General features: G+C 44.7%; 1 protein-coding gene across 7 annotated transcripts in view; it reads left to right on the top strand.

Moving 5' to 3' along the window:
• GRB10 (growth factor receptor bound protein 10) overlaps positions 1-27803 on the top strand; it is a 642351-nt gene that overhangs the window by 79517 nt on the left and 535031 nt on the right. The window lies entirely within an intron of this gene.

Genomic DNA, 27803 nt, shown 5'->3' with positions numbered 1-27803 from the left:
GGAGATGGTTGCGGCCAATTATACCTCCCTCAGCAGGAAGATCAAGGAGGAGCTTGGCCGCTGGAGCAAGGGCCTACTGTCCTGGTTGGGGCGAATCGCGGCGGTTAAGATGACGGTGTTGCCCCAGATACCGTATCTTTTTCGGGCCCTACCTCTCCAGCCCCCGGTGGGCTGGATACGACAAACGCAGGCTGACATCTCCCGCTTTGTCTGGCAGGGCCGAAAGCCGCGGATGAAGAGGGTCCTCTCCACGCTTGCCCCGGAGGCGGGGGGGTCTCGGTATCCCGGACCTCCGTAAGTACTTTCAGGCGGCGCAGCTGCGATATCTGGTGGAGTGGAGCAGGTGGGAGTCCGACAAACACTGGCTTTTTCAAGACCAGGCAGTGGCGGGCCGCACCTTACAAGAGGTTCCATTCTTGCGCCGCGCGCATCGCCCCCCTAACCTTTACGCCTCTTTTGTTACGCGGGTCCCCCTGAGGGTGTGGGATGCAGTCTGCGAGGTTCGGGGCCTTACCACCTTCCCTTCGCCGTTCACACCCATAGTGGGTAACCCGGACTTCTCCCCAGGGGTGGAGCCGGGAGCTTTTTCCCATTGGGTGCACGCGGGCTGCAGGGTGCTCTTCCAGATCTATGGACCGGAGGGCGCGATTCCTTTTCAGCAACTTCGGCGGGAATTCGGCCTGACGGAGCTGGACAGATTGCGCTACATGCAGGTTCGGCATTGGGCCCTCCAGCCCCAGGTGCGTGACACCGCTGCTCGTCAAATTACACCGTATGAGAGGTGGTTGGTTACCCGGACCTCCGATGCTAAGCTAATTACCGATTTGTACAAGTTCCTACAACCCCCGCCGTTTCACTATTATAACCCAGGGAGGGAGCGCTGGCACAGAGAATTGGGTAGGACACTCGGCCACAAGGAATGGGACAAAATTGCGTATCGGGCGCGGCACTCTGCTTATAATACGGGCCTTACGGAGACCTTTACTAAGGTGTCCACTTATTGGTACTACACCCCGGAGAGACTGTATGAAATGCATAGACACACTGACAAGGGGTGCTGGCGGGGCTGCGGGCAGGAGGGTACCCTCTCACACATTCTTTGGGATTGCCCCGTGCTGACCGCTTACTGGAAGGAAGTTTTGGACGAGGTGGATAAGCACTTTGAGATAGAGCTGCCGCGCTTTCCGGCGTATGTCTTGCTGGGCCTCCCCAATGACCTAATGTACCCACTGAAGTCCCGCAGGGGTAGGCAGATCGCGATTGCGCTGGAGTCTGCGGTCCAGAACATCCTTATCCACTGGCGCACCACCACTGTTCCCTCCATTACGGGTTGGTTGCATAGGCTCTGGCATGTGCTGGGAATGGAGAAGTTGTCGCTTACGGTGGCGGGGGAGATAGACCAATTTGAAGAGCTGTGGCAACCCTTCCTAGCGCTGCTGTCCACCGAATTCCGGGAGCTCACCTGCCCGAGGTATCTTAGGCTTCTTAGGCTGACGCCACCGGTGATCCCGGCGGACTAGACTAAATGTGAGACGGGATCCTCCGGGGGGGGGGGGGTGCGGGATTTTTGGGGCGGATAAACCTAGTGCGGAGCCATTGGACGGGGGAGTTGGGGTATTGTTTCTTTTATTTTCCCTTTATTGGGGGGGATTGGATTGTGCTTTGTTGAGTTGCTACTGGCTTTCATTGCTCAGATTTGGGGTGTTGGATATGCACGCGGGGATTCAATAGATTGTATTTTTTTGCCTTCATTTACTGTGTTTTTCCTCTGGACCACCGAATTACCCTTCGCCAACCCTCCTGAGTTGCACCTTTTTCTTTTACTGTATTGTATGTACCCTAACCTCCTATCCCCCTCCCCCATGTTTTGTTTTGTCTTAATAAAAATGCTTTAAACCTAATTCATTTGCAAATCTTTTATAAATAACATTTTCTCTCGACATTTTGAATTTGCAGATTTTCATGATAGTTCTACTACGTGAGCAGAAGTCATTTTAATCATCTTCGACTTAAGTTAATCCATTGTATCTACTAAATGAGCACTTATTTTTCGTTTTCATAATCTTATTTGTTAAAGGCTACATCACTACGTCACACATTATGGCATTTATAGGTTTTCATAGCACGTTATTGATCGTGAATTCATTAACATTGTTAGTTTCTCTCTCATGAATAATTTTCATCTGGATCTGGTTTGCGACCGTACTGCAGGCTTTTACGATGCAGGTTGAACTCTTACGTGTTTTACGAGTCGCTGTTAGTATGTATTAGTATCACAGTATCCAATGAGCAGGAATTGATTGAGGCAAATCCTACTAAGATTACGCTCCATCACAGCACATTCTCTACACTTTGTGTAACCCTTATTGAATAAACAAGGCATCCATAAGAAAGGCATGGAGTCTTAATTACCGATGGGCTGTTCCATATATTGAAGTTATTATAGGTTAATGGAAGTAATGCTACCTAATGTACGAGTTTGTGTGTAGGCTTGTTCTCGGTCTCCCCAGTGAGACGAACAGGTTCTCCCACCTGAACTACTGGCCCAGTGTCTTCTGCCCATGAGTTGTCCTGTTTTTGGGGTGTTTGTTTTTAGTCGAAAGTTGAGAACAGTTTGGCAGTCCTTTGCAGTATGTTGTGGGTGATTGACGCATTGGTAGGTATTCTTATTTACTTATTCGGTCAACATGAGGGCACACCTTATTGATGTGCATCCAAGGGGGAAGAGGCAGTTTCTTCCATAGGGTTGGCAACATGTGGTGTATTGCCTCGCTATTGGTTGGCTGCTGTAGTCTGTTAAAAGGCTACAATTCAGTGCCGTATTTTGCATATTTGAGACCAGCTATAATCGAATCTATGCACTCTTGCTTGTTTAATAGTTTTTCGGTGTCTTTTGTATCATGTTGAATGTGTTTATGAATTGACTTGCTGCGTCAAACTTTGCAATTTGAGACGCTATGGCCGATTCCAAAACGCAGTGTACATCACCATATACCAGAAATAGTGAAATTCGCAGCCACGATTCCGGCAATAGCTTTCATTAGCAGTTGCGGGTTCCTTGGCAGTGTACATGAGTTTTTGTCTGTCTTCTTTTTCAGCCAGGTTTCTGTTACTAGCTATGTACCTTGATGCCGATCCTAGCTCGGACTCTTGTATTAGTTTCTACGTTTGGTTTATTGCGCAGATCCTACGGGTGCCTTTGAGAATATTTTATGGAGACAGCAAAGCTTTCTGCGTCTCCCAGTCTCTGCCTCCCTTTGTGGCAGCAACCAGACAGTAAAACTGCTTTGTTGCTTTACAAGATCGGATTATCAAGGCAAACGCGGCTTCTAAAAAAGAATATATTGTAACCATCTGCACTGTGGTCTCACTTTCGGGTGAGAGAATGGGGGCCTCGGGGAGCAGAGCGGAGCGGTCTCCCCCCGGGGTCATTCGTCCAAATGGTACGGGCACGGAGAGAGGTAGGCGGCGTAGGCGTAGCGTGCAGCGCGAGGCGTAGGTTATATAAGGAGGTCAGGGGCGCGAGCGTTGAGTGGCGCAGCGTCGTTTTAGAAGCAGTTAGGTGTGGGAAGTTTGTTTTCTCCCACCCAAAAAAAAAATATATATATATATATATATATATATATATATATATATATATATATATATATATATATATACACACACACACAGGAGGGGACCATGCGGGTTGGGTTTGGGGAGGTGTCTCGCCACAGTTGGACAGGTACTCGCTCAGGCACGTATAGTTGTTTAGGCAAGATGGGGGAGGGTAAATTTGGAGCGGATTTTACCCAACCCTCGTTATTGGTAAGTTGTTAAAGAAAAGGGAAGAAACCGGATTGAAAACAAAATATGGAAATGCAAAAGTAAACATTGGTTTTGCTTGGAAAATGTACAGTTTGTTAGGCATAGTGATAATACAATGGTTTTGGCCCAAATTGCGAAATTGTTCTAGGAAATTAAGTTGCCTGAAGTAATATGAGTTACCTCGTCCAATAAAGTGGCCTTTTCTGCTATTGAGTTACAGGTGTGGTGTCAGTTATTTTGGGCGAGGGGGGGCTGGCGAGGGTCGTATTTGATAAACTATTGTCACAGTATCGATTTTTCTACGTTAAGCTGTATCGATTTGAAAGGAGATGGGTACAACACAAACAAGCATTGGCAATACCAATAGTTCTGGGTTTAAAGGAATTTTGTACGCTGATGTGAAGCATTAACAGTAAATGGCATGGGAGTAGATATGTATATGTGTGGAAGCAAAGAAGTGTAAAATGTGTTGGATAGAAGGTCCGATAACAGTTGCGCTTTCAAGCCAGGCTGAAAAATACATGTAGGTTAATGACTGCCCTTGTATCTGTGCTGCAGATAATTAAGTAGATGTATGGTGTTTTTGTATTTTTAAGATCCTTTAATAGCATTACCATGTCATACTTTTGCTCCTGAAAGTTCAAGTTCAAGCTCAGGCAGCTGGGTAAACAAAATGATCAGAGCTGTGAAGATGACGAGCACTTTCTTGGGGAAGCACTAGACTTCTGCCCAATTAAAGCATGTACTCCTGGCTCCCAATGTGGGGGGGGGGGGGGAGATAAAAATCTCTTCAGTGATGTTCCCAATAATTGTCAGGCAACGGCGCCTCTGTCAAGTCAGACCATGAAAATGAGCAGCAGTGGTCTGTCTGAAGGTGGTGGTTATGTGATGACATTTGCCCTGAAAGGTCATGGTCAGTTGATCTGATTTAATTGGAGTTGTGGGTCTGCTGAGGTGGATGGGAAGAGCCTATGGTTGCACTTTCTAGCAGGCAAGCCTTAAAGTGTCTGGTTGTAAAAAAAACACTGACCCTACAGAGCCCCCTCATTGCTTACCATTGTTTGACTTTGTCACTCATTTTCTTACTGCTTATTTGTTTGCTTGACGTCCTGTTCTTGTGCTTATCCCCTCTCCATGGAGTGTCGCGTCCTTGCATGCGTTTTATTGTGTGACATGAATACTTGTGCTGCTTACAATTGGGGAACTACATTTTTTTCACTTAACCCTCCCGAGTGCCACTGTCTGGGCCGGATTGGGAGCCAAAATAGTCCATGGCAAAGTTCTCAGCCGGTTTCCCCCAAGGGTTCGGGGTGCGGCCGAGCTGTTTGCCAGGGCCGGTTTTGGCCGATTTTGTTAGAGAGGCTGATCTTGCAGCTATGCTGCAAAAGAGGCCCTGTAACAAAAAAGGGCCCCCAGGGGTCCAAAACCGGCCCCCACCCTGACTGCTCACCGGGGATATGCCCGGTGCCCGCTATGGCCAGTCCAGCTCTCGCCACTGTCCTACTTACCCATCAGATAAATGCCAGATTACATCCACTACCCCAGCTCTGCAGTGCAACAGGGATCTTTTTCATGGTGTATGGCTGAGTAGCAGACTTTGAGGGTGGTTTTTGTTATACATATTCCACGAAATCACAGGCTTTGGCGCACACAGGCTTTTATGCCTGTGGGTGAAAGTTCACTTCTAACATCGGAAGCAGATGTGACGGCCTATACATCTGTTCCCATGTCTACTACACGAGCTTGGTGTCGGATCACTGTGGAAAGTAAATTGGGCCTTGGCGAGGGTTCCCTTATACGCTCTGAACAGAAGTTAAAAAGAACAAACCTCAGTTTAGGAAGGATAAGAACTCGAATATCAACTTTGCCATTTATAAGGATTGAAAGCATGATTCATTGAACAGTTTTGAATTACCAGAAGATGTGTTCTCTTTCCTCTATTTTGGTATGTGTAATATATATGTGTGTGTGTGTGTGTGTGTGTGTATATATATATGTATATATAATTTTTTTTGTGTATAATCTACTGACGGTCGCCCGTAGATAGTAATAGTTAGGACCTAGTTTCCATAGGAAAAGCTCTTTTTTGTTTTTTTGTTTGTGTTTTTTTTTGTTTTTGCTTTTCCCACTAACTTTGGCGCCAGTTGACGAATCTTCGTGAAATTTTACAAAACTTGTGGCCCGCTCCAGTCAGCTCCTATCCTGAAAGATTTGGGGTAATTCTCCAAGCAGGGGCTGAGAAAAAAGGGAGGGGGGGGGTCCCAAAACGGGTTTTCTCCATGTTATTTTTCCATAGGAAACTTTAAACGCGGCTAAGCTGGAACTGCTGAACGGAATTATACCAAATTTGGCAAAAAGGTAGCCCTTGGTTCAAAAAGAGCCCTTTTTGTTAAATGGTGTAAATCCGTTCAGTAGTTGCTGAGAAAATCAAAGTTTCGATATCTAGAGGCGCGGTGGATCTGCGCACCCTCCCGACCACGAGCTTTATTCTAATTGGCTGTCAACACTCCAAACCAGGAAGTGTTGGCAGCCATCTTGTGACTCAGTGGAACCAAGTCACAAGAAAAGAGGAAAACCCCTCAGGATTCAAGGGGACTTAATCCCCCAACTTAAAACGCGCCAGGGGGCGCGTTTGCTGAGTGGTGGAGAAAAGGGGCATGGCCTTTGTCTACCTCTCACCAATCCCACTGCGTGGGGCTTACTGTAGGTAAAGGTAGGCTAGTTGGCCCCTAATGGACCCCCAGCAGTGAAGGGGACTTCAATCCCCATCCAAGAGCATGCCAGAGAGCACGTTAGTAGAGTGGTGTGCAAAATGGGCGTGGCCTGCTACAAGTACTTACCAATGGTGCTATGTGAGACTGGCTGGAGGTAATAGTTTGGGAAGTTGACCCCCAAGGATGTCCTTGGGGGCCAACTATCCCTCTTGTTACCTCCAATAAGTCCAACACAGTGGGATTGCGAAGACTTCTTTGGAGGCCATGGCCCCCTTTCTCTACCACTCTGCAAACGTGCCTCGTGGCAGACTACGGGGTGGGGGGGATGAAGTCCAATTTAGTCCTGAGGGAGTTTGGGGGCTAAGAATCCCTCCTGGTACTTCCTGTAAGTCCTACGCAGAGGAATTCCTGAGCGTTGGTTGGACGCCCAGCACCCTTTCTCCACCACTCTGCAAACACGACTACTAGTTAAAGTAGCATATTTCTGCACCTCTGACTTAAAGGTATGTTTAATCTCCTGCCCTAGTATGTACTAGGGCCGTACTGAGGAGGTCATGCTAATCACAGGTGTACCTCAACGCATAGTGTATGTCGGTGTTTTCACTGTTTTCTAAGTGTCTATTAGCATAGCAGAGCACTGGCTCTAGGCCTGGTTAGTCAGTCAGTTACCACCAGTACCCGTCTGAAAATGTTGTGGGCACAGAATAATTTTGCAACAAGGCCTCTTTCTGCTCCTCTGTTGGGTCTTTCTGCACATGTCTTGCTTCTTCCTGCACATTTCGTCTTTGTGGACGTCTGTTGCTTCTTTCTGCATTTCTTTTGCTTCTTTCTGTGCGTTGTTCCTTCTTTCTTCACATGTCCTACCTCTGTAGGCATAGTTAAAAATTAGCATTTAAAAAAACCTTAGCAATTCACTGGGAAAACCCATAGGTTTCAGGGGCGTTATAGTTAGTTGGACATTTCACTCGTACAAAACCAGAGAAATTCCCCCCGTTCTAGTTAGTTCAGTTAACTATAACTCGCGCCCCCGCAATGCACTGCTGATGACATCACATATTACATCACTCATGACATGGTCCGTAATGTACTTGTACATCCCACCTTCTGTTTCGTTTGACTTCTTTTGAGCCTATCCTTTTTTAGGTTTGGTCTAAAGATAGCTCTCTGAGCTAGCCTTGTGCAATCAAAAACCTATCTGAAAAATACACAATAGAAAGATTTTTGAGCCAGTCTTTAGCCGTTGGTCTGCTAAGCTGTAGTTTACATTTTGAATGAATTTCCCATCATCCATTTGCACAGCAGACCTTTTCCTGCCTTCTAACTGCTTCAATCAACGTTGTGGATCCTCCCATCCTGTAGACATTCCAACAAGGGGTACACACAGATGAGGGTATCATCCATTTTGGTTTGTTGAGAGCCCGAAAGGGTCTTGGGACAAAGCCCTTATTCAATGAGAAATTACTAGGTAAAATAGTAGTGTGTGCTCACCCAGTATAACCTACTGAAGGTCACCATATTCACACTCCGAACTATATATTTGATATTTTTCTACAGTTTTTAAAAACATTTTTTTTTTATATATAGTGCAAACTCGACCCAAAGGTATCCGGGCGCTTTACATAAGCACCTGTTGCATTACAGATGTACACATTCATTTTTAGTCACTGGAAGATTAGATGATTTGCCCAGATTTACCTTGCCTTGTTCCCCCAGCTTCAAGGTTGGCCCCTCTAGCCATTAAGCCTCATCGTCTCAAACCAAATACTTCTACAACATGCAGTCCCAACATCATGCACATCCCGCTAACTACCACACATCCTCAAACTATTGTACACACATTCATGCTGATTAACGTTCGCTGTGCAGTACACCTCAATCCAGATATCACAGACCTAATTCAAAGCTTGAATTTCTCTCCTTCATAAAAACATGGTTCTTCTACCACTTCCAACATTGTAGACCTCCTTGTCCCCCACAGGCTGCATCATCCATTTTGTGGACTACAGCCAAAGGAAGGGAGGAGTTCTTGCAGTCATCCATAGGACCTCCTGGTCCTGTACCATAGGTAGACAACAGCTCTCCATGGCGCTACTGATATTTCCCACTTGTGGCAACAGACTGCCAGCTTCAATCTGCAGGCCTCCTGGGCAGAACAAGGACTATATTGATGAATTCTCAGATCTTTTCACCACCTTGTCCTCCTGACATTCGCTCTCCACCTCTTGGGAAACCCCAACCTCCCGGACAACAGAAGCGCCAAAAAAAAAACCCTACAAACTCCTAAATTCACTCGTTGTTGTACAGCTTGAGACACTCCAAAGGCTCTTCCTTAACCTTATTTTCCATGATTTCCATCAGGCAACATCTGCAATTGAATGCAAACCATGCACTCCCCGTGGCCTGGACCGCCCACTTTGCCACTCCTGTCTCCCTGCCCAGCGTCTTACTTCCAAATGCAGTCCAAAACAGAAGAAAAGACCAAACCTTCAGATTCCTCAGACTCCATAGAAAACCTAATGCTTGCGCTCCTCTTGAACTATCAACTCCACATCTGATGCCTGCACTCTTCTAAATGACTTCAGCAGTTTTTGGGAAAGCTGTACGGGTGTTCATGCCCAATTTTTAATACATGCAAATGCAAACTGAAGTCTTCAGCACCCTGGTACTCTAAAGAACTTGCTGACCGTAAAAGATCCATTTGCTGACCGGAAAGAAAATAAGAGAACTAGAACCTGGATGACCTTGTGATCCTGAAGTCCCTCTGATTTGGCTAATGCAATGAGCTGGATGCTGCAAAGTACTATAGCTTCACAATCCATAAAGCCACCCACAGAATCTGAATGCTTTTCAAGACCATCTAGCACTACATCAACCCCCCCCCCCTCCCCCCACCTATGCCTCATTCCACAAAAAAGTTTGAAATTGAAGCCATCAACCTGGTTAGTGAGAGTACAGAAGATTCAATAGCACGTCAACAGTTTGCTTTACCTCTTTTGTCCAGCCCTTTCTGTAGAATTCTGAAATTGTCAGCCTTTAAAGTCCCATCTCTTACAGATCTCCTTGCCATATTCCACCTACTAAAAACCACTTCTTATGAAGAGATCTTACACTTGTGCTTCATCAAAAGCTCTCTGGGGATGTGCTTCTTCCCTCCTAATCATTGTTAATTCTCCCTCACTCTAGGCATCTTCCCAGAAGCTTTCAAGATAGACCAGTTTATTTCCTCTTCTAGAGGACGTACACTAGCCACCGATTACCTCATCCACTACCGCCCCATCACTCTCCTATCATTTATTGGCAATTGCATTGAACTCAGCCTGTGATCAACTCCAAGATCACATTTTTGCTAACCATCTCCTGCACAACAACTAGTCTGGCTTCAGATCATGCTGCGGGTTGGAGACTGGTCCCTTCTACATCCTGAGCCAAGATGAAGATAACCCGTACCCCTCACCTGCCAACCGTCAACCATCTCGCTCTCATATGCACCAAGGAGTCTTCAATGGGATTCAGCAGCAGTGTCCTCCACTGGTTCTCCTTCTACCTTTTCAACCGATGCTACTTCGTTCATGGGACGACCTCAAGCTCGCTAAACATCCCTATTATCTGGGGACCGGCCCAGGGTTCCATTCTGCCTCCAGTCATCCTCAACCTCTGCAGGGCGCTGCATGCCGCTTACTAGGCAATATGCCGATGATGCTGAACTCTACTTGAAGGTCTCTTCTGCGTCAGACATCCAGCACCTCAAACAGTACATTCATTTCATCCAGAACTTAATGTCCAGCGCACTCCTGCAGCTCAACCCAGCCAGAACAGAATTCCTATTATATGGCATGAACAACAAACCAGGAACAGTGTAATCCTATTTTAGTGACCTGAACCTTTTCAGTTTTGAATCTGAACTTCGATCGAGAGGTCACTTATCTGTATACCTGGAGAAATTGCACTAAAACCAAGTGCACTTTTTTTTTTATCTCTTGCTTTTGCACTTGTGAAAGGGGGAACTTGAATTGGGGGGGGGTGGGGGGGGGGGGAACAGTGGGAACAATCCGTGCTCTACTACTCAAGGTAGACCAGGCTATAAGAGCTCCTCAGCCATTTAATGCCCGAAGCTGCACTCGGCGGTCGTGCCAAAGGCCGGCCTGTCTTTAGCCGGCTGGGGTCCAGGCACCATGCCCCAAACTATCTAGTCTTCAGATGACCTCAATCAGTTAGTCCTCAATTAGATTCCCCCCCCCCCTACTCTTGTTGGAACTACATAAATTAGGACTCAAAAATGCCCCCCCCTCTCAATCGACCCTGCTGGAATAAGTGAGCTAGGAGCACTAACCATACCGCCCACTGCCCCAACACTATCCCACAAATGATTACCATCCTCAACACTCGCTCTATGGTCCAACATTAAACCAAGATCTTTCATCTATTGGATTCTGAATCGTCAGACATCCCTCTTCTGATTGAAACATGGCTCACTGAAGAGTCCTTCCCTGATATCCTAGCTGCCCTTTCAGAGGGTTATTACATACTCCAAGCCAACAGAACAGCTGGTAATATAGGTGGTGGCATAGCCACAACGATCAAGAAACACCTTAGATTTTCCTCCTTTTAAACATTGTGGTACTTGACAGCCTCGTGATTAAACTAGAATTTCTCACTTCTCCCCTTTTGTGTTTTACCTATTGATAACCAGACTACATGCAGCTCTTTCCTTAGCTATTCTTAGTCAATCTCCCCCTTAATCATTGACCGTGCAAAAATCTTGCTGGTCGTGGTTATTTAATTACGGGGCCAACCAGGGGGCAGTTATCTATGGACTGATCTGATCACTTTAGTAGTCTTAGACTTAAACAACGTGTTCACACAGACCCACATTAAAACTTCTCTCAGTCTAACCTTATGGTATCCCCTTGTGTGTGTGGTTCGACCACTGTTTGATCAACTCGGTTAGTGAGAATTTGATTTCCCAAAAACTGCTACCCCCTTCCTAGAACCCTATCCAGGAGCTTGTCCCAGGTAGACATGTATTCTTTCTGTGACTGGCAATCGCATTACTTACCCCAAACGATAACCTTGATCTTTATGGAAAGACTGCATAATGACATAGTAATAGTTATGCCTCTCCTCCCAAATCTAAACCGGCCAGACGCCAGCGCATCTAAATGGTTCATGGACAGTCTAAAACTAGCCAACCTTGGCCTACGTCGATGCGAACGCAAATGGCGGAACTACTCGCCCGAGGCAAAGAAGGAAATCTACAAAATAAAATTATAAATGTGTATTTTGCAAGTGAACGCTGCTTTCTTCACAAACAAATTTAGGGAGGTCTTCGGAATTGTTTCCAAACTCTTAAACCCCGATAGTCACCCTACACACATTCCCGTCTCCAGAATTTGTGACTCAATTAACAACTTCTTTGTCAGTAAAATCGAGATGTGCTCCCCACCTGCACATTCTCATATGAAACCACCCTGGAAGTTTAGTATTCGTCACCTCATCCCCCTTTCCCATTATAAGCAAGGATTGCTTTGCGGACCTGCTGATCAAAGTAAAATCTGGCTCTCCAAATGACTCCTGCTCCCTTAAAAGTCTTAACAGTACTCCCAACTTCTCCGACCCAGCCTTAACCCTTCTTAACCTTTCTCTTAGCCAAGATAAGGTACCTAGCTCATTTAAGGAGGCTATAGTGGTACCCCTCCAGAAGAAAGCTGATGAAGACCCGCTCGCACTGAAATGATCAACCCATTTCCCTGCTACCCTTCTTAGCAAAGGTAGTGGAGGCACCTGTAGCATGACACCTCTGCTCCTTCTTCGAGGTGTCCAAATTTCTTAATCCCTGGAAGGCAGGCTTCTGCTCGCTTGTTCTGCAGAAGCAGTCTTCCTTTCAGTGATATGCGACAGGGGTTTGGCCCAGGCACTGGTTCTCCTCCTCCTATCTGCAGCCTTCAACATGGTCTACCACAATCTCCTGGTGGATTGTGTCAAGGCTGTGGGGTATCGGAGCCCAGCTCTTGATTGGATCACTTCCTTCTTAAAGGAAGAATCCCAATCAGTCAGTCTGACCCCATTCAACTCGCCCAAAGTTCTTCTAGTCTGTGGAGTACGGCAAAGCTACTCTCGCTTACCACATCTGTTCAAGGTTAAAATTTACAATTCTGCAGGTGCCATGCATCTACTTTTCGACATTTACAGCTCACCTGAATCCAAGGAGGTTTTGGAAAGCACAATGCTCTTTATCCATGACTGGATGAGCTGCAACCATCTAAAATGTACTTAAAACGGAGATGGTCATCACTAGGGGCAAGTTTGAACACATCATTTTGGCCTTCTGAAATGGTAGCGCCCACTCTCCCAAGAAATCAGTAAAATGTCTCTGGGTCCTTATGGACTGGGAACTCTCAGTGAAGCCCCTACATGGAGCAGTGATCTCCTCCTGCTTATTACTACTCTGTAAAATCAGGAACATTCTTCACTTCTGAGGACCTCATTCAAGCTGTAAACTCCCTAGTCATTTCTAGAATAGACTATGCCAACTCCCTCTTGTGGGCCTCCCTAAATGTCTCAATCTTAGGCTTCAAATTGTTCAGAGCCAGGCAGCCCAATGAATCTTTCGACAATCCAGACATTGCCGCATCAGCACTTTGATGAAGGACCTCCGCTCTCTTCCGGTGGAACAAAGGACTATTTTCAAAACTAGATGTATGATCTTATTTCCTTCGTGGGGGGGGGGGGGGGGGGGATCCTCCCTTCATGACATCTGAAATCCAAAAATGAATCCCAAATGAACTCTATAGTCTGCTCTCATGAACTACGTGATGCCCAAGTTAATAGAGTATGGGCAGTTCCAGATTCTCGATAGTCGCCCCCCCCTCCCCCTGCATCTAGAACTCTTTCCCTCTCTATATCAGAACAGCCTCAGACTACATGAAATTCAGACAATTATTAAAAACTGTTATTTTTGACATGTATGACTAGTGCCTTCCTGAGTAGCTTTGTGTTCAGTTCTAGCTTTACCCAAAGCCAAAAAAATGATAGGTGAACATGTACTCAAACAATCCTGGTAACATAACCTTCTTTCACAGAATGCCAAGTGAATTGGGTTTACTCTCCACACACCCTCACGGAACACATTGAGGAAAAAACCAGACCGCTTGATGCCTGCTCTCTTAAAGGGCAAGCTTCTTCCAGAAAGCGACTCTAACTGCTTTTCAAGCCCTTCGACTGTTACATTTGGATGGTGGTAACTCGCTGCTCCAAGATCTTCAAGATCCCGCACTGTTGCCGTTTTTTTTTTTTTTTTTTTTTTTTTTTTTTTTTTAATTTCCTTTGTGTTCAAACTGTTTCCAGGTAGTTTTTTTATTTTTTAAAAGCCAAATTACCCAAAATGATTCTTATTTTCCTGTGATCAATAAAACTGGCCCTCCTGCTTAAGAGAAGTTACCCATAGTGTTCTAAAAATAATTGTGTGCAGTTTGTTTTTTCTTACCAGCATGTGCTATTAAGGTTTAGGCAGCCACTACAACCGGTTGCTATGGCCAGGCCTACTCACACTGTGAATGCTTGTTGTTGTTGTTGTGGGTGAAGGCCTTCTCTGCCTACTTTCCCATGGTTTGCACTGTCTCGTGTTAGTGCCCTTGCACCCTTTAGCGATCTTTGATTGTTCCATGTCCTTGCATAAATAAACATGGTGATGGCAAAAAAAGGTTTAGTAGCTGTATTTCTTGCAGTCTGTTACTGCCCCTTAGTTTTCTCCTTGAATGGGAGTACAATGCTTGCATAGCATGCATGCTTCTTGCCCAAGAGAATGCCAACGTAGCTGTGGGTGTTGCAAACTTCAGTTTTGGATCTTCGCAGGTGGCTCTCCTAGCCATAGCATTTCCCCTTGCAGAGTAGGTGACCTATTTAAGTAATAGTCATTTTTGTACCAGAGACCCTGCCTCCAGTGGTGAGTTGTGGTTCAGCCTTCGAGTCCATGACTTGCCAGCACACAATTAGTCTGAATCCCTAAACTGCTGCCTCTGAAACTGAGCTTATGGTTTGTGAAGTGCTTGCCCGGGTCAAGTGCAGAAGCATTATAATGACGTAATGGTGCTTTAATGCCGCACGTTCCACGAAACCTTTATGCAATCCGTCCAAAGCCAGGTTTGCTTTCCTCTAGTCATCTGTACAGTTTGCCCCCACTGTCCTTCGCGTGGACACTTTAGTGTGCTTCTTTTAAGCAGTCAGTATATTCCTCCTTGCACGCCTGCGCCGGTCACGTTTTTGCCATTGAGCCAAGAGTAAATCACTTTTAATATTATAGGAATCTCTGGTATGGCCAGCATGCGCAGCGTCCCGCTGCCCACTCTCTAGCTCCGATATTGGAGTAATGAACTAAAAATAGCTTGCTTATTTTAGTTGAGGGTCCAGTTAAGGAAAGAATGAGCTGTTGGCCTGTGACTGAACTCCTTGTTGCTGTCTCTGTGGTGCCCAGAGTGAGCATCTGCGCCTGCTCCACGTGTCTCGCAATCCAGGCTGAAGAGATGCTCGGATCATGTTGGGCCTCCAGAATGCCATGACTATTGCGTGGAGGCCTGCATGGTTCTTTCTGGAGTACCTTTGAGAAGGCGGTAATGGAGTCTTGTGGGTTAGTAGTGCTGGGAGAGGTGTTGTGGCATCATTTCAATGAAACCTAGCTCAATATTCCCTCCTCGTGCCCCACATCCAGTAAGTAGTAGTAGTATGTCGACCCTTAATGCGCCATCTGACTACTGCATTGGAAAAGGGCAGTTGCCTCCCACTCCTGGAAGGGTCAGGCTTGTATTCCACTGGAGCAGTTGAACTTTCTTACTGCAGTCCCTTTTTAAAATGGAAAGTGTAGAACTTTTAAAAATATTCGGTCATAAAACGGGCGTCTCTATAGCAGGCTTGGTTTAATGTTACTTCTCAGGAGGTCCCAGATTTTATCCAGTCAAAAAATTAAGGAATCCTTTGACAAAGTGTAGTTGCCTCTAAAATATTGTGGCTGTTACTCTAAACTATTAGTTTTTGAAGCGTTATTAACCGAACTTTTACATTAACTACTTTCCTCCACTGGTCCTACGTTGTGTGGATGTAACTAAGGACATTGTGAATTTAACCTAAAACCCCGCTTTTGTTTAATTTCTCCAACACTTTACAAATGGTGCATTACTTTGCCCACTTTCAGTGTTCGAGCTACGAGACCGTGAGCAATTGACCTTTTTACACCTGCGGTTTGTGGCCCTCGAAATGTGCCATTGATACCAACCAAATGGTATAAAGATCAAGAAACTGCACAAAACTACATAAACCACTATAAATCAAATGATTACACTAACTATGAAATGATTTCTTTAATTCACTATCAAATCGACTTTTTGATGGAAACGTTGGAGCACTAAAGTTTTGCATTGGTTTCCAAAATTCCAAGCAATATACTTGCCTCCACCATATGCTTTGCTTTTTTTTTTCTTTTTTTGCGCTTGATGCATCCTCACCTTTTATACGTGCATGCTAGTGCTTCAGTTGAGGCTAAAAATTGGTCATACTAACGTTTGCTGCACTTGTTCTGTTTGCACAAAAGGATAACCATTACATTTGAACCCCTAGATTGAAATTCCTTCATTTACCGAGTTTCCTTTGTTTTAATATAATCGATCGACTTATATTTTTGATTTCCTAGACCTTCACCGACCTTGACTCCAGGGATCCGTGGACAACAGGTTAAGAAACCTTTCTGTAAAGCACAAACTCCAGTTTGTTCGGTTTCAACCTTTAATGAACTAAGCGCCTCCTCTAGTGGCTTTATTTTGAAGACTGTTGAAGAGGTGGCAGTTCTAGCTCCAATCATCCACGTACATGCGTCTGGCCTCTGCACCCACTTGTCCGGCTCTAACAAATATACACCCATCCACCATGCACATTTCTGGATGAATGCATTCATGGTTTCATTTGAATGGCAGCAACTTTAGTTGGATACTTCTGAATGTTTATGTTGCGAGTTGAAAGCTGGGACAATCTGTATGGTCATGGATTGGCAGCCCAATGTAACAGTTTTGCTACATCAAGCAGGAATGTTGCACTTTTTGCTAATCTTGCTTTCAGACCCACCCCTTCCCCCGGCTCAAGCTGTTCGCAGATGGGGAAACTGGGATTGCTAATGGACAGCTAATAGGAAAATGTTGTCTGGGATTGCATGCCTGCTATACTGTTCCCATGACCGGAATACTGGAAACTGATTAACGTTTACATAGGAGAGAGGCTTGACGGGAAAGATTGCATAAGTATCCCATTCACAGCATTCTTTAAACTAGTTTGTAAACTAAAAAAGTATGGATGTCGTGTAGGTGGCGCATGTCCCCGTGGCGCCTCCGGCATGCTACGTATTGGGAGACTGTCTCGCTATTGTGGAATATATCTGGTTTAACGTGCCTACCTCGCCTTCGTCGGTCTCGCTATTGTGGAATATGTCTGGTTTAACGTGCCTACCTCGCCTTCGTCGGTAACACTATGGGAGGCTCTAAAGCCAACGATTAGCGGGACTGACGTTGGCTTCCGCACTGGTGAAAAACATAAGTGCCTGGCACAAGTGCAGGAGCTGGAGAACCGCTAAAGCCTGCTGGAGTCACAAATTTTAGAAGGGTTGGACCCCAGCTCCTGCCATAACCTGCTCCATGTTCAGCAACTAATCCGCCAGCTCCTCACAGATGAGGCTAAAGAGGTGTGGCTGGCAACCCAGCAGAGGATATAACAATGAGGCGGTAAGTCCAGCCAAATGCTACATCTGCTGTGCCGGGCTAGATCGGCCCCGGTACAGGTTCCACTGTTGCGTGCTTCAGATGGCTCCCTGTGTACCTCCCTCCTTCTATTCTAACCTGTATCAGGTGCGGGAGGTGATAGCGGTACCTCTAATAGATTAATTTCTCTCAGATATTCCCCCCCACCTTGCAGGTTGTCTGATCAGATGTGCGACTAGCTGGATAGCCCCATTTCGGTCGATTTACAGGCGGTGCTGGCAAGCCATCCACCCGGGTAAAGCCTCTGTCCCATACTGCTTCCTAAGCGACTTCTTGAGTCCCCCACATGGCAACTCTGGGCCACCACTTACTACAGGTTTGTTCCCCAAAAAATTGGAGCAGCTTTAGCACATCCGGTACAGTAAGCAACTCCATACATCTGGGTTAATGACTCCTCACCATCTACGATTGGACCACTCTCTTCTGCCTCTAAGCCTCTGACAAGTATGCAATTCCACTCCCCCAGCACCGTCCTTGTGACTGGTAAGGTCCATAATCCCTCAAATGAGTCCAACGTGGGGAACTGTTGAAATATGTTTTGATTCTGGAGAGTTCTGATTACATTTTGGAACCTAGTTTGTATTGCACAATTAATATTCGGCTGATGCATGAGGGCTTGTGGAATGTGCATTACTAGAACTTGTGGCATGTTAGTACTTGAAACTGTCTGCAGTGGAATGTTCTGTAGCTGTGTTAGGTTATCATTTTAAGTCTGCACAAACCCTGGATTTTTGTTCATCCGCCTATTAGGGTTAAGGTGGCACTCCTACTTCCAGTGCCTCAATTTGTTAAAATAATAACCAGTATTAGATCTCCAATTTTACAGTATCCATCCCAGTATTGGGGTCATTTGGAACACCACGACTTTTACCCTGTGGTTCATCATTTTCACCTTGCATCCAAGGTTCTCCCTGTTGGTATGCAACTCCTTGCATTTCACTCCCATTACCTGCAAATGGCTGACTCTGGTTTCCCCTGTGTTGCTTTCATCTGGGCCAGCATGAACTTTTCTTTTAATCTGTTCTGTCTCGTGTCTAGTTCATCACTACAATTTTGCGCATACCTCAAGATCTCATCAATTGACCTATTTCACCACCAGATCAAATGCTGCAGAATCGGACTAATCTCGGGCCACAATCCCATCACAAACCTGGACACCGCTTCCCATAGCTCTTACTGTGGCTTTCTTCATCCTGCTATGCTGTTTGAACACTTGCAGCTATCTTTTGTAAAAAGCATGTAGTTTCTTGGGGTCTTGGGTGTTGCCTGTAACATTAGCCAGTCCATATCCTTCTCAAGTATTCTTTTCTTTCAACAACGTAATTACTTGTCTATACTTAATCACTCCCCTGAGGCAAGGTTGCATGTGGTATCCGATTTCTAGGAGGTGCTGTCTCTTGCCAATGAACCCCCCCCCCCCCCCCCCTACAATCAACCCACAAATGGCTTGCTTCTACAATGATGAAAAGGATATTCAAATCAACCCAGAATACTTGTGAAATTTTAACCAAACTTTCAACCTTGGTGTACCATATTACTGGACTTTCCCTCAATACAGCAAGATCACTCCTGCTCCATTGTACATGAACATAACCTCCACCTGGCACTTCTTTCAAGCAGAAATTCCATGTTCCCTCTTCATCTGTAGAGAGACTGTCTGGTTCTCCTGTACTCCCTGTGGCAAATGCTACCTTTTGATTTCTTCTGGTCTCTTTTTTGGTTCATCTGCTTTCCCGCTTATCTAACTCTCTCCTTCCGTATATTGCCATTCACTTCCATGATCTGCAGTTTCATCCCTTAGACACTCCTGCTCATTACACACATTGTAACTCACCTGTAAGGACTTAAACCAGAGAATACGATATAGAGCTCAACAAGATTATTCTGAAAGCTTGTCATGGGCTTGACCTGCACGTTGTGTAAGACCCCCGCAATGAGTGTCTATGCGAGGGGGGGGGAGGGGGGGGGGAATTGAAAGTTTACTGGAATCAATCCAATTCCAACATTAGCCTGACCGTCTCCACTGTCTTTCACTGGCAGCTGAATTTCTTTGTTCGATTCCGAAATTTGACAGCGCCTCCGTGTGACCCATTAAAGAATCTAACAACATTTTTGGTCTCTTGGGAACCAACACCTCTTTGCAATCATGGGGTGTTGAACATTATTCCTCCTTTCGAACTACTGCTTGATACATGCCGTCGTGAATTCTGAATGCATTTAGGAGAATTTCGAGATATCCGGGCAGGCTCCTCTATAGGATTGAGTCCTGACTTGTTTAATGTTGATGCAGGGGCATTTTACGACAGGCAAGCCTTGGGGAGGGATGGGAAGAACTCCTTTAATCCAGACTAAGTCGGGCCATAGGAACAGTATCCTCTCCAATTAATGCTGTCAAAGAATCTATCATTCCCCCAGATGATTCTGGATTTTACATAGGGACTGTGGGACCAACAGTTAGAGGAAGTTATCGCTTATAGCGCGTTTGGAACTGGGACTTATAGGTCACATATCCCTGAAATTTCTCCAGTAGGGAGCACTGCACATTCAAAAAGTAATTGCTAGAATTGCCATCTCCTGAACCCTTGTACATCATGTCTTTCCCTCTCCTCTGGTCTTTTTCTGGGGTTCCTACATTTGTTAATGCGGGGTACAGCCTAGTTCCCTCCATTATTTCTGTTCACCAATCTTGTTGCTGTGCTTCACATTTTGTTTCAGAATAACTAAATACTGCTTTATCCTGATGATAGTGAACATTTTTAGCGTGGGTAGCATGCTTCCAAGCATTGTGCTTCATATTGTGCAGGTCTAGGTGGTGGCTCATAATCATACAATATTCTTCTCAAATTGTCAATTATTTTAAAATTAAATGTGCCATATCTAGGAAACATCAATGCACCTTTTTTCTCTGATCTTATGCCTAAGACTCGGTCAAATGCAGATGTGAAGCCCTACATTTAAGGTCCTATAATGGCCTCCTGTGCTTTCTGGTGGTGGCGCTTAGGTTTCCCAGACAGGAATATTTAAATGTCCTCCGATCATGTTTCTACTGGCTCTGAAACCCTTCCTGTGTGCGATTTCAACTGTCAAGGAACAAAGATTTTATTTCAGCGAACGACCATCCTTACCCAACCCCAGTTAACAATTATCTGACCCTAGTAACCAATCTCAGCAGGCACCTTCTGCCCTAACCTATCGCAGTGTGGCTCTCAATGACGTAACACCCAATAACAGCATGCCATCCATACCAACCATCCGATTCTAGTGCGACCCACACTCACTTCTCGTTTCTTTCAGGGATTCCCTTCCTTTGCAATTTTCCTGAATGCAACTTCTCGCAATCCTAAGCAAGTAAAGTGAACTAATCTTCTCCACTAAAGAAATCAAAGTTTTCAATCACGTAATAAATAGTCCGGAGTAACGCTTTCCAAGTTACTCGAGCACCAGATGAAATCTCGGCCTATGGGAAATCACGTTAACTAATGCAGCTTCTCCTTTGTGCAACAGAATCCAGCTACACAAATCGCTGTTGGCACTCGCCACCGATTTATAGTTCCTTATCTCAATTGTGCAGTCGATGGCACCGAACGACTGACACCACAAAACTTAGCTGGCCAGTTACCCCACAATATACCCTATTCCATTCCGTGATCTTGGCCCGCGACAAGTCTGATGACTACTTCAACTGCTCTGCACTAAGCTCATCTACACAACTCAACACACTGTCATGCCGCAATACCACACGTTTGATCTACATCACTCCGTGTACTCTCCGCAGCTACCGAAACTCATTCTGAACCGATGGGACATGGGCTTTAAGGACTTGGGCTGGGTTTGGGAAGCTATGAATTTTATCAATTAGCATTCTAACTCCCTACCCTTAAGTGATTAATCGTCCAACTGTTGCCACTTGACTGAGTGTAGACATCAAACTCGGTCTCTTCCTGAAATTAACAGACCTATTTCCCAATTGTTTGTATGAACCTTTATTAGTCCACTTGAAGCAATGTAAGAGAGAACATCAGAAATACTTTTCAATCCTGTATAACCTCACAATGAAGACCAAAGAGCAATAAATGTAACAAAGGTTTATTTTGGAACCTTAATCCAATTAGTATATATGGATAGCAGAAATAAATTTAAACGATATAACAATATGGTCTGGAGACCAAAGTTTTGTAGCAAATTAAGACTTAATAAGATGCAAACTATTAACCGACCAAAATGCAAACTAACAGATTACTGCAATAAGGTGTTCCATAAAAATACCCTTTTTAATATAAAAATAAACAAAGACCAAATTTAATAGGTTTTTTTTTCTAAAAGCAGTATAGAAGTTCCCAGAATAGGGTCGAACTTCAGTAGAATTTTGGGAAGTGTTCAGCACGAAGCTTTATACCCCAAAAAACCCTGCAGAATGAGATTGGTTTTCTCTCGCAGTCTGAATGAAATCTGCTTAACTATAAAAGACAAATTTGAAAATGCACTCAAAAGCTTCTGGAACATCCATATCTCATTCCCACCACTGAGAACCAATTGAGGAGTATACTGACTCCTGTTGAACGAGGATATCCAAGTTCCCATCGTCACATAATTGGGTATGTTGCAGTTGTCCTGAACGTTGCTACCTTCTGGTACACCATGAACTGAAGGCCTTCTCTCATTGGTAGCTCACAATTGTTGGCAACTTTCTCTTCCCAGGCCTCACTATCAGTCGTCTAATACATACAATAAGCTTTTCACTAGCTAATCCTAAACATAACACACCTACAAAAGAGAAAAACGCACACTGGCAGCGTGAAGGTAAATGTTTCAGTTCGGGCCTAATGTCAGGCTAAGTTAACTCTAGAATCAAAAATGGATGCATGTTACAGCATTCTGAATAAAAGCAACCAATCCTTAAACCTAAAAATGCAATGAATATGATTACATCATTCTATTGATCATTTTAATACACTTGTGTTTAAACTCTTTGATTACAGTGGTTACATAATACTAATTCATTTAAAGGTGTTACACGTGTTAATTAGGTTAAACCACCTATTGAATATGAATGTTGTATGAGTGCATAATTGTATGTACATGACGTAAATAGGGCGGAGACTAAATTGCACCAAGGGAGGAAATAGGATCGCACGCCATAGTAATCTGCATTATTTGCAGCGAAGTTATGTAAAAAGTCAAACTGGTGGTTAGTGCATTGGAGGAGTGTAAACGCCTTTTTCCACACAATGCTATCTTTAGTATGAATCTGTTGGCAAGGTAATGCATGGAGATAGGATTGGCACATAAAGCTTAAACATCTAGGACTGAGATGTACCTGCTCAAATTAGCTTTTCGAGGTAGCTGCTTGTGGATCTGAGCAGCAGATGTGGTGGAATAATGCTGTCAGTGTGGACAGGAAGGGTCATGCTTGATGGGTAGGTGCATCAAAAGATATGGTAGAAGCTATGCTCCATGGCATGGATGAAAACAAGATTGACAAGCTGAGGCACAAATATGAGAAGCAAAGGTGAACGCTTTCCCCTACCACAATGCTTTGAGTCCACTGTGGGGGCTGTGCTCTGGACATCGTGGAGTGCTGAGACCTCCAGACGTACTAGAGAAACGGCAGGGGCGACAATACTGTGCTGTTTTCTGCATTGTCCTAGCCCACGAGGCTCGCCTGGTGGCGTCTGGGGGATACTGACTGAAGCCTGCCTTTCTAGACTGCCACAAAGTACCCCCAGCACGAAGTGCTTCTGCTATAGCTGCTGCTGGGGAGATGAGATGAGAGGAGAGGGAGCTCATTCTCGGCGGGTGCGTGGAGTGAGATGTTGGCGATTAGGCCAGGGGACCGAGATGACTCACTTACTGCCTGTATCTGCCACATTGCTGGAGGTCCGTCCCGAGGGCTGTGCCCCAGGTACTGCCAGATGTTAGATCCCCGAGACACTCTGGAGCTGCAGATGGGCAGTGAGCGATGCAGAGCCCCTGAACTCCTCAGCTCTGCAAACCTGACGAGGTGTCCTAGGGTGGGGCTTGAGAGTAACCAAGAGCCACCTGCTGCCTCCAGAGTACTAGGCTCCTTAGGCCCTTGCAGCACAATAATAGTGGGGTGCTGTTACTTCCTGTCATATTGGAGGAGCCGCTACCCAAAGTGCTATGATTAGGCAGGGCTTTGGAGTGGGCCTGGCATTGGTATTGGCATTTTTTTGGCACCGTGAACGGTTTACTCAAGGCAAACACACTCTTGGACATTACTTTAAAACTACTTGTGCGGCAGGGGGGAGGCCTCTATCACCAGTTCTTGCCTTCTTGTGCTCCCACTAAACCTGGGACCACACAACGGCAATTAATGGCAGTGAATCCTCATGCAGCACAAGACCAAGCAGAGCACTTTTAAGGACGACCACGGTAACTGCACTCGTATTGCAGTTCGAGGTTAACCAGTTGCTTTTCTGAGTTTTATATAGTGCAAACCTGACCCAAAGGTTTTGGAGCGCTTTACATGAGCACCAGTTGTGTTCCAAAAGGACACATTCATTTGTGTTGGGCACGGGGAGATTAAGGTTTGCCCAGAATCGCAGGATGTTGAGCGTCATTGCCGAGACTCTAACCCGGTTCCCCAGATTTGCGGTTGACCGCCCTAGCCGCTGGGGCCACATCCTCTCCCCTACTGCTTCCTGGTTCGGGCCAAATCCTCTCCCCTACTGCTTCCTGGTTCGGACATCGCCTGGAAGAGAAGCAGGCCACCCCTGTTCCCTGCGAGCCGCCACGGAAAAACAAAAGAAGATCTAAAAACTAAATTGTGCGTCCTCTATAAACAACCTAAGCAAATGGTATGTGGAGCAAAATGGGAGCAGTTGGAAATTGAATGGGTGAGGGTACACACATTAATGGATAAACCGGGGCAAGCAGACCTATGGAGATATCCTAAGAATAAAACCAGTCCCACTACAGCTAGAATCCATGCCATCACGACTGAACAGCAGTCGACCCTGCATATACAAAATCTGTTAACCACTTAATTGACCTTGAATCTGATGTCTTCCGTACCAGTCTGGAGGTCCAAGGCTCTGGGGTGGAGATCACAAAAAATATTGTTTCAATTATGCTGAAGATCAGAGTGGCAGGAAAATCCGGCCCAAATGAGATACCTGTCATGGTCTTTAAGGGAGGTCAGATCTGTGGTCGGCTATCTTTACCTTGCTCTATCAATCCTATTTAGTGACAATCCAGCCCCGAGGAGCTGTCAAATTTAGTCCCAAATTAGCTACCACTTCTGAGAGTAACTTGAATGCTTGAAAGACTTTGCGAGGGTACAAGAAGAGGAACTTGGTCACTCAGCTGGAGTTAGTGCTGCTTGAGACCACCAAGAAAACGGTGATAAATTACCGTACCCACAAGAGACCTCACTGCGTGCCACTTGCTGCCATGAAAACTTCACATGCGATATTGCATACTGCCTGTCATTTAGTTCTTTACTTTTCTGTTGAAGGTTCTTACAGCACCTCCTGTTTTCTATAAGGAAACCACTTCAGTAGTCAGGTTGTTACTTTCAAATAAACTATCTGGGAGGTCTCTCTTGGCTCAAGGATCCAACTTCCATTGGTTCAAGCTGTTTTCTGTACTGTACCAAGAGGTCTGACTTCTGAAAAGAGGAAATTATAGTGGCTTCCCTTTTGAGATCACCTGCCTGCCCCCACACCAAGGAGATATCACACTTTTGAGTGAGCTTTTGGGGGTGAAGGATTCATGCTTCTAGTCACTCAGGATTTAGAGCTGGTATGTTTTTGTAGGCACCAACCAAAATACAGCTGTATTGGTATAGGTGGGAAGGTAACCACACTGATTGCATACATTAAATAGCAAACTATCATGTGTTATTTTTTTTGTTTTACACTCAAAACTCCATCCACATATTCATGGGAAGGCTAGGGCATTTGCATTTAACTTGCACTGTACAGGTGTTTAGAAATTTGGGGCGGGGTTGGTCGAAGAAGAATTTACTGTCTGTAAAGGAAGATCGGAGGTTACACACCTTCTAATCCTGTAGTTTACAGTTAACTGCTTGGCTGCGTTGTTGAGTCTTTACTGTGTGAAAGAAAACAGACACTTACAGCTCACAAGTCTAACATTTTTAATAAAAAAAAAAATATATATATTTTGCTTGCATGAAAAATAACCCAAGTACGGTTTGCCATATCTCTGGACTAGAGCTTTGCCCCATATCAATTGGAGCACGTAACCCTAAACTCTGTATATTTTGGTGTTGCACTGAATGGATGGAAGAACGTGTGATGTGGTACAGTGAAAACTACAGATGGGCACCAATGAACAAGTGCCTGACTCTTCTTTATGGTAAGAATGTGAGACTTTGAACAAGGTATGGTAAGCGAGGATAAAATGGTTGCCTTCACTAACTTGTGCAGTTCCGCATTGTTGTGCCAACTTTAGAACAAGGCTACGCTTACTAAAACAGGCTAAATTTGCTTTGTACAACATTGAATAACAGTGATACTCATTCAAACGTACGTCCTGGGGGCTGCCTGCGGCCCACCTTACGTTTACATGCGAGCCTCTGGCCAACAGCAGCTCTGGACTGATCTATACTCGACTTGGCTCGAACATGTGCTAAATAATCAGACCTTCGTTTATTTGAAGGTTAGTTTTTCCTTAAAGAAAGGGAAACTGTGGTTGTCCTAGACTGCCTTACGTTTGACCACCTTCATTTTTTAAGACCTGCAGCAAAAGTGATACAATGAGTCTCTTCAAAATTCAAAACCTATATTTCATTAACATGCAGAATCCTTTCACCTTAGTACGTCAGACTAGATCAGTACATTGAAGAGTTTTTCTTTTATTTTTTTATTATTTTTAAGGGAGTTTTCAAACCTGAATTTAGAAACATTCTTTCTCATCCCTCCAGCTCCCTTGACGACAATGCCTATAGTAAATTAAGAGGCAAGTCAGTTATGTGCACACTTTGGGTGGCCTGAAGGTACTATTGTACATAAATAAGATTAAAGGTTATTAAATCAAACACAGGAGATGGTTTTTGTATAGCACACATCCTGAAGTCCTGTATTTCGAGGTCCTCTTGTGTGATAATTGATCAGATATCTGTCTGTAAACATTTTTCCAAAATATAGAGAATTTTAGGCTCAGGTAAAGCTAAAGCAGAGCTATGTGCAGGGTGCCCACATTTGGTTAAGGGAAACAAACTGAAGGAGTCTCTAAGTACATACAGTGTCCATATTTCACAGGGCCCAGGTTTCAGTTTATGCATATATAAACTCACGTAATCGAGACTGCCTTCAAAAACTGTGTGTAACAGTTACTGTAATCCATCAAATAATTTAAGCGTGTGAGAAAACGGAGTAGCTCGTGAGCTACTAGTAGCTGTCCAGGTACATGTATGTAGCTCTCCTGTGTGCAGACCAGCCAACTAAATTAGAGGCTTTTCCTTGGTTGAATTAACATAAGTATACTAAAATTGAAAAAGTTGTATTCGAGATGAAAATATGTTGTATTTTCAGATCATTTAAGCTAATGTTTGAAGAAAAAGTTAGAATTTTTAAAATATATTTAAAGCTATTTGAGTGACACATTATATTGTGTGGGGTGGTATTACTCTTATTATAACCTTGACACCAGAGGCTTTGATACTAGGACTGCTAAGCTTTATCTGTTTGAAATGCCACAACCTGTGTAATGCATATTTTGCATTATTACTGGCAACCCTGCCTGATGCACAGAGGTGGTCACTGCTGACAGTCTTGTGTAGGCTGGCAGTTTGAGAAATCTTGTCCAATGTGGTCACTATACAAGACTAATAATATTAGTAGTTCAGCATGAGTTTTATTAACCTAAGTAGCTCGTATTACAGAAAAGGTTGGAGACTCCTAACCTGTTTATATACAGGACCCATGTTTCATTTTGAAGCGCATGTATATGCATGAAAATGAGGTAGGCAAGTCTGCTTTCAAAGTCTTGTTATACAGCCGTACCCGTCATCTGTAAGGGTGTTTGAGTGTATGTAATTGCATAAGTAAAAATGGTGAAAGACCGCTGGACCACCTTACTAAGCCAGAATGAGGAAGACCAATGATACGAAACCATGTCCATGGGCTGCAAATTCCCTCACTTTGAAGTCAGAGAAAGAAGTATATGGGCGCCCTTGGAAATCAGTGCCTGATATTTCACTACTAGATTTGAATGCACAGCAAATTTGACTAGATGGGAACAGGATTTACAGACCTGTTTACAGAAAATGCTTGAAGCGAGTGCAACCACAAGCGCTCGTGTTTAAGTGTTCTTTAACACAAAATAGTAGTCTGTAAAACAGTTGCTAAAATGGGAAGTGTGGATGGATAGTAGTAATGGGTCCATGCTCTCTGTGAGGGACAAACACAGGAGGTGTTATGCATGCATACTGTTGACAAATGGGGGAAAAAATAGGAGAGCCACGCTTGAGCCAGCGAATTGGAAGCCTATGGGCAGGCTGATA

The sequence above is a fragment of the Triturus cristatus genome, chromosome 5_2 (assembly GCF_964204655.1).
Source record: "Triturus cristatus chromosome 5_2, aTriCri1.1, whole genome shotgun sequence".
Taxonomy (NCBI): Eukaryota; Metazoa; Chordata; class Amphibia; order Caudata; family Salamandridae; genus Triturus; species Triturus cristatus.
This window is presented reverse-complemented; position numbering and strand designations above follow the sequence as displayed.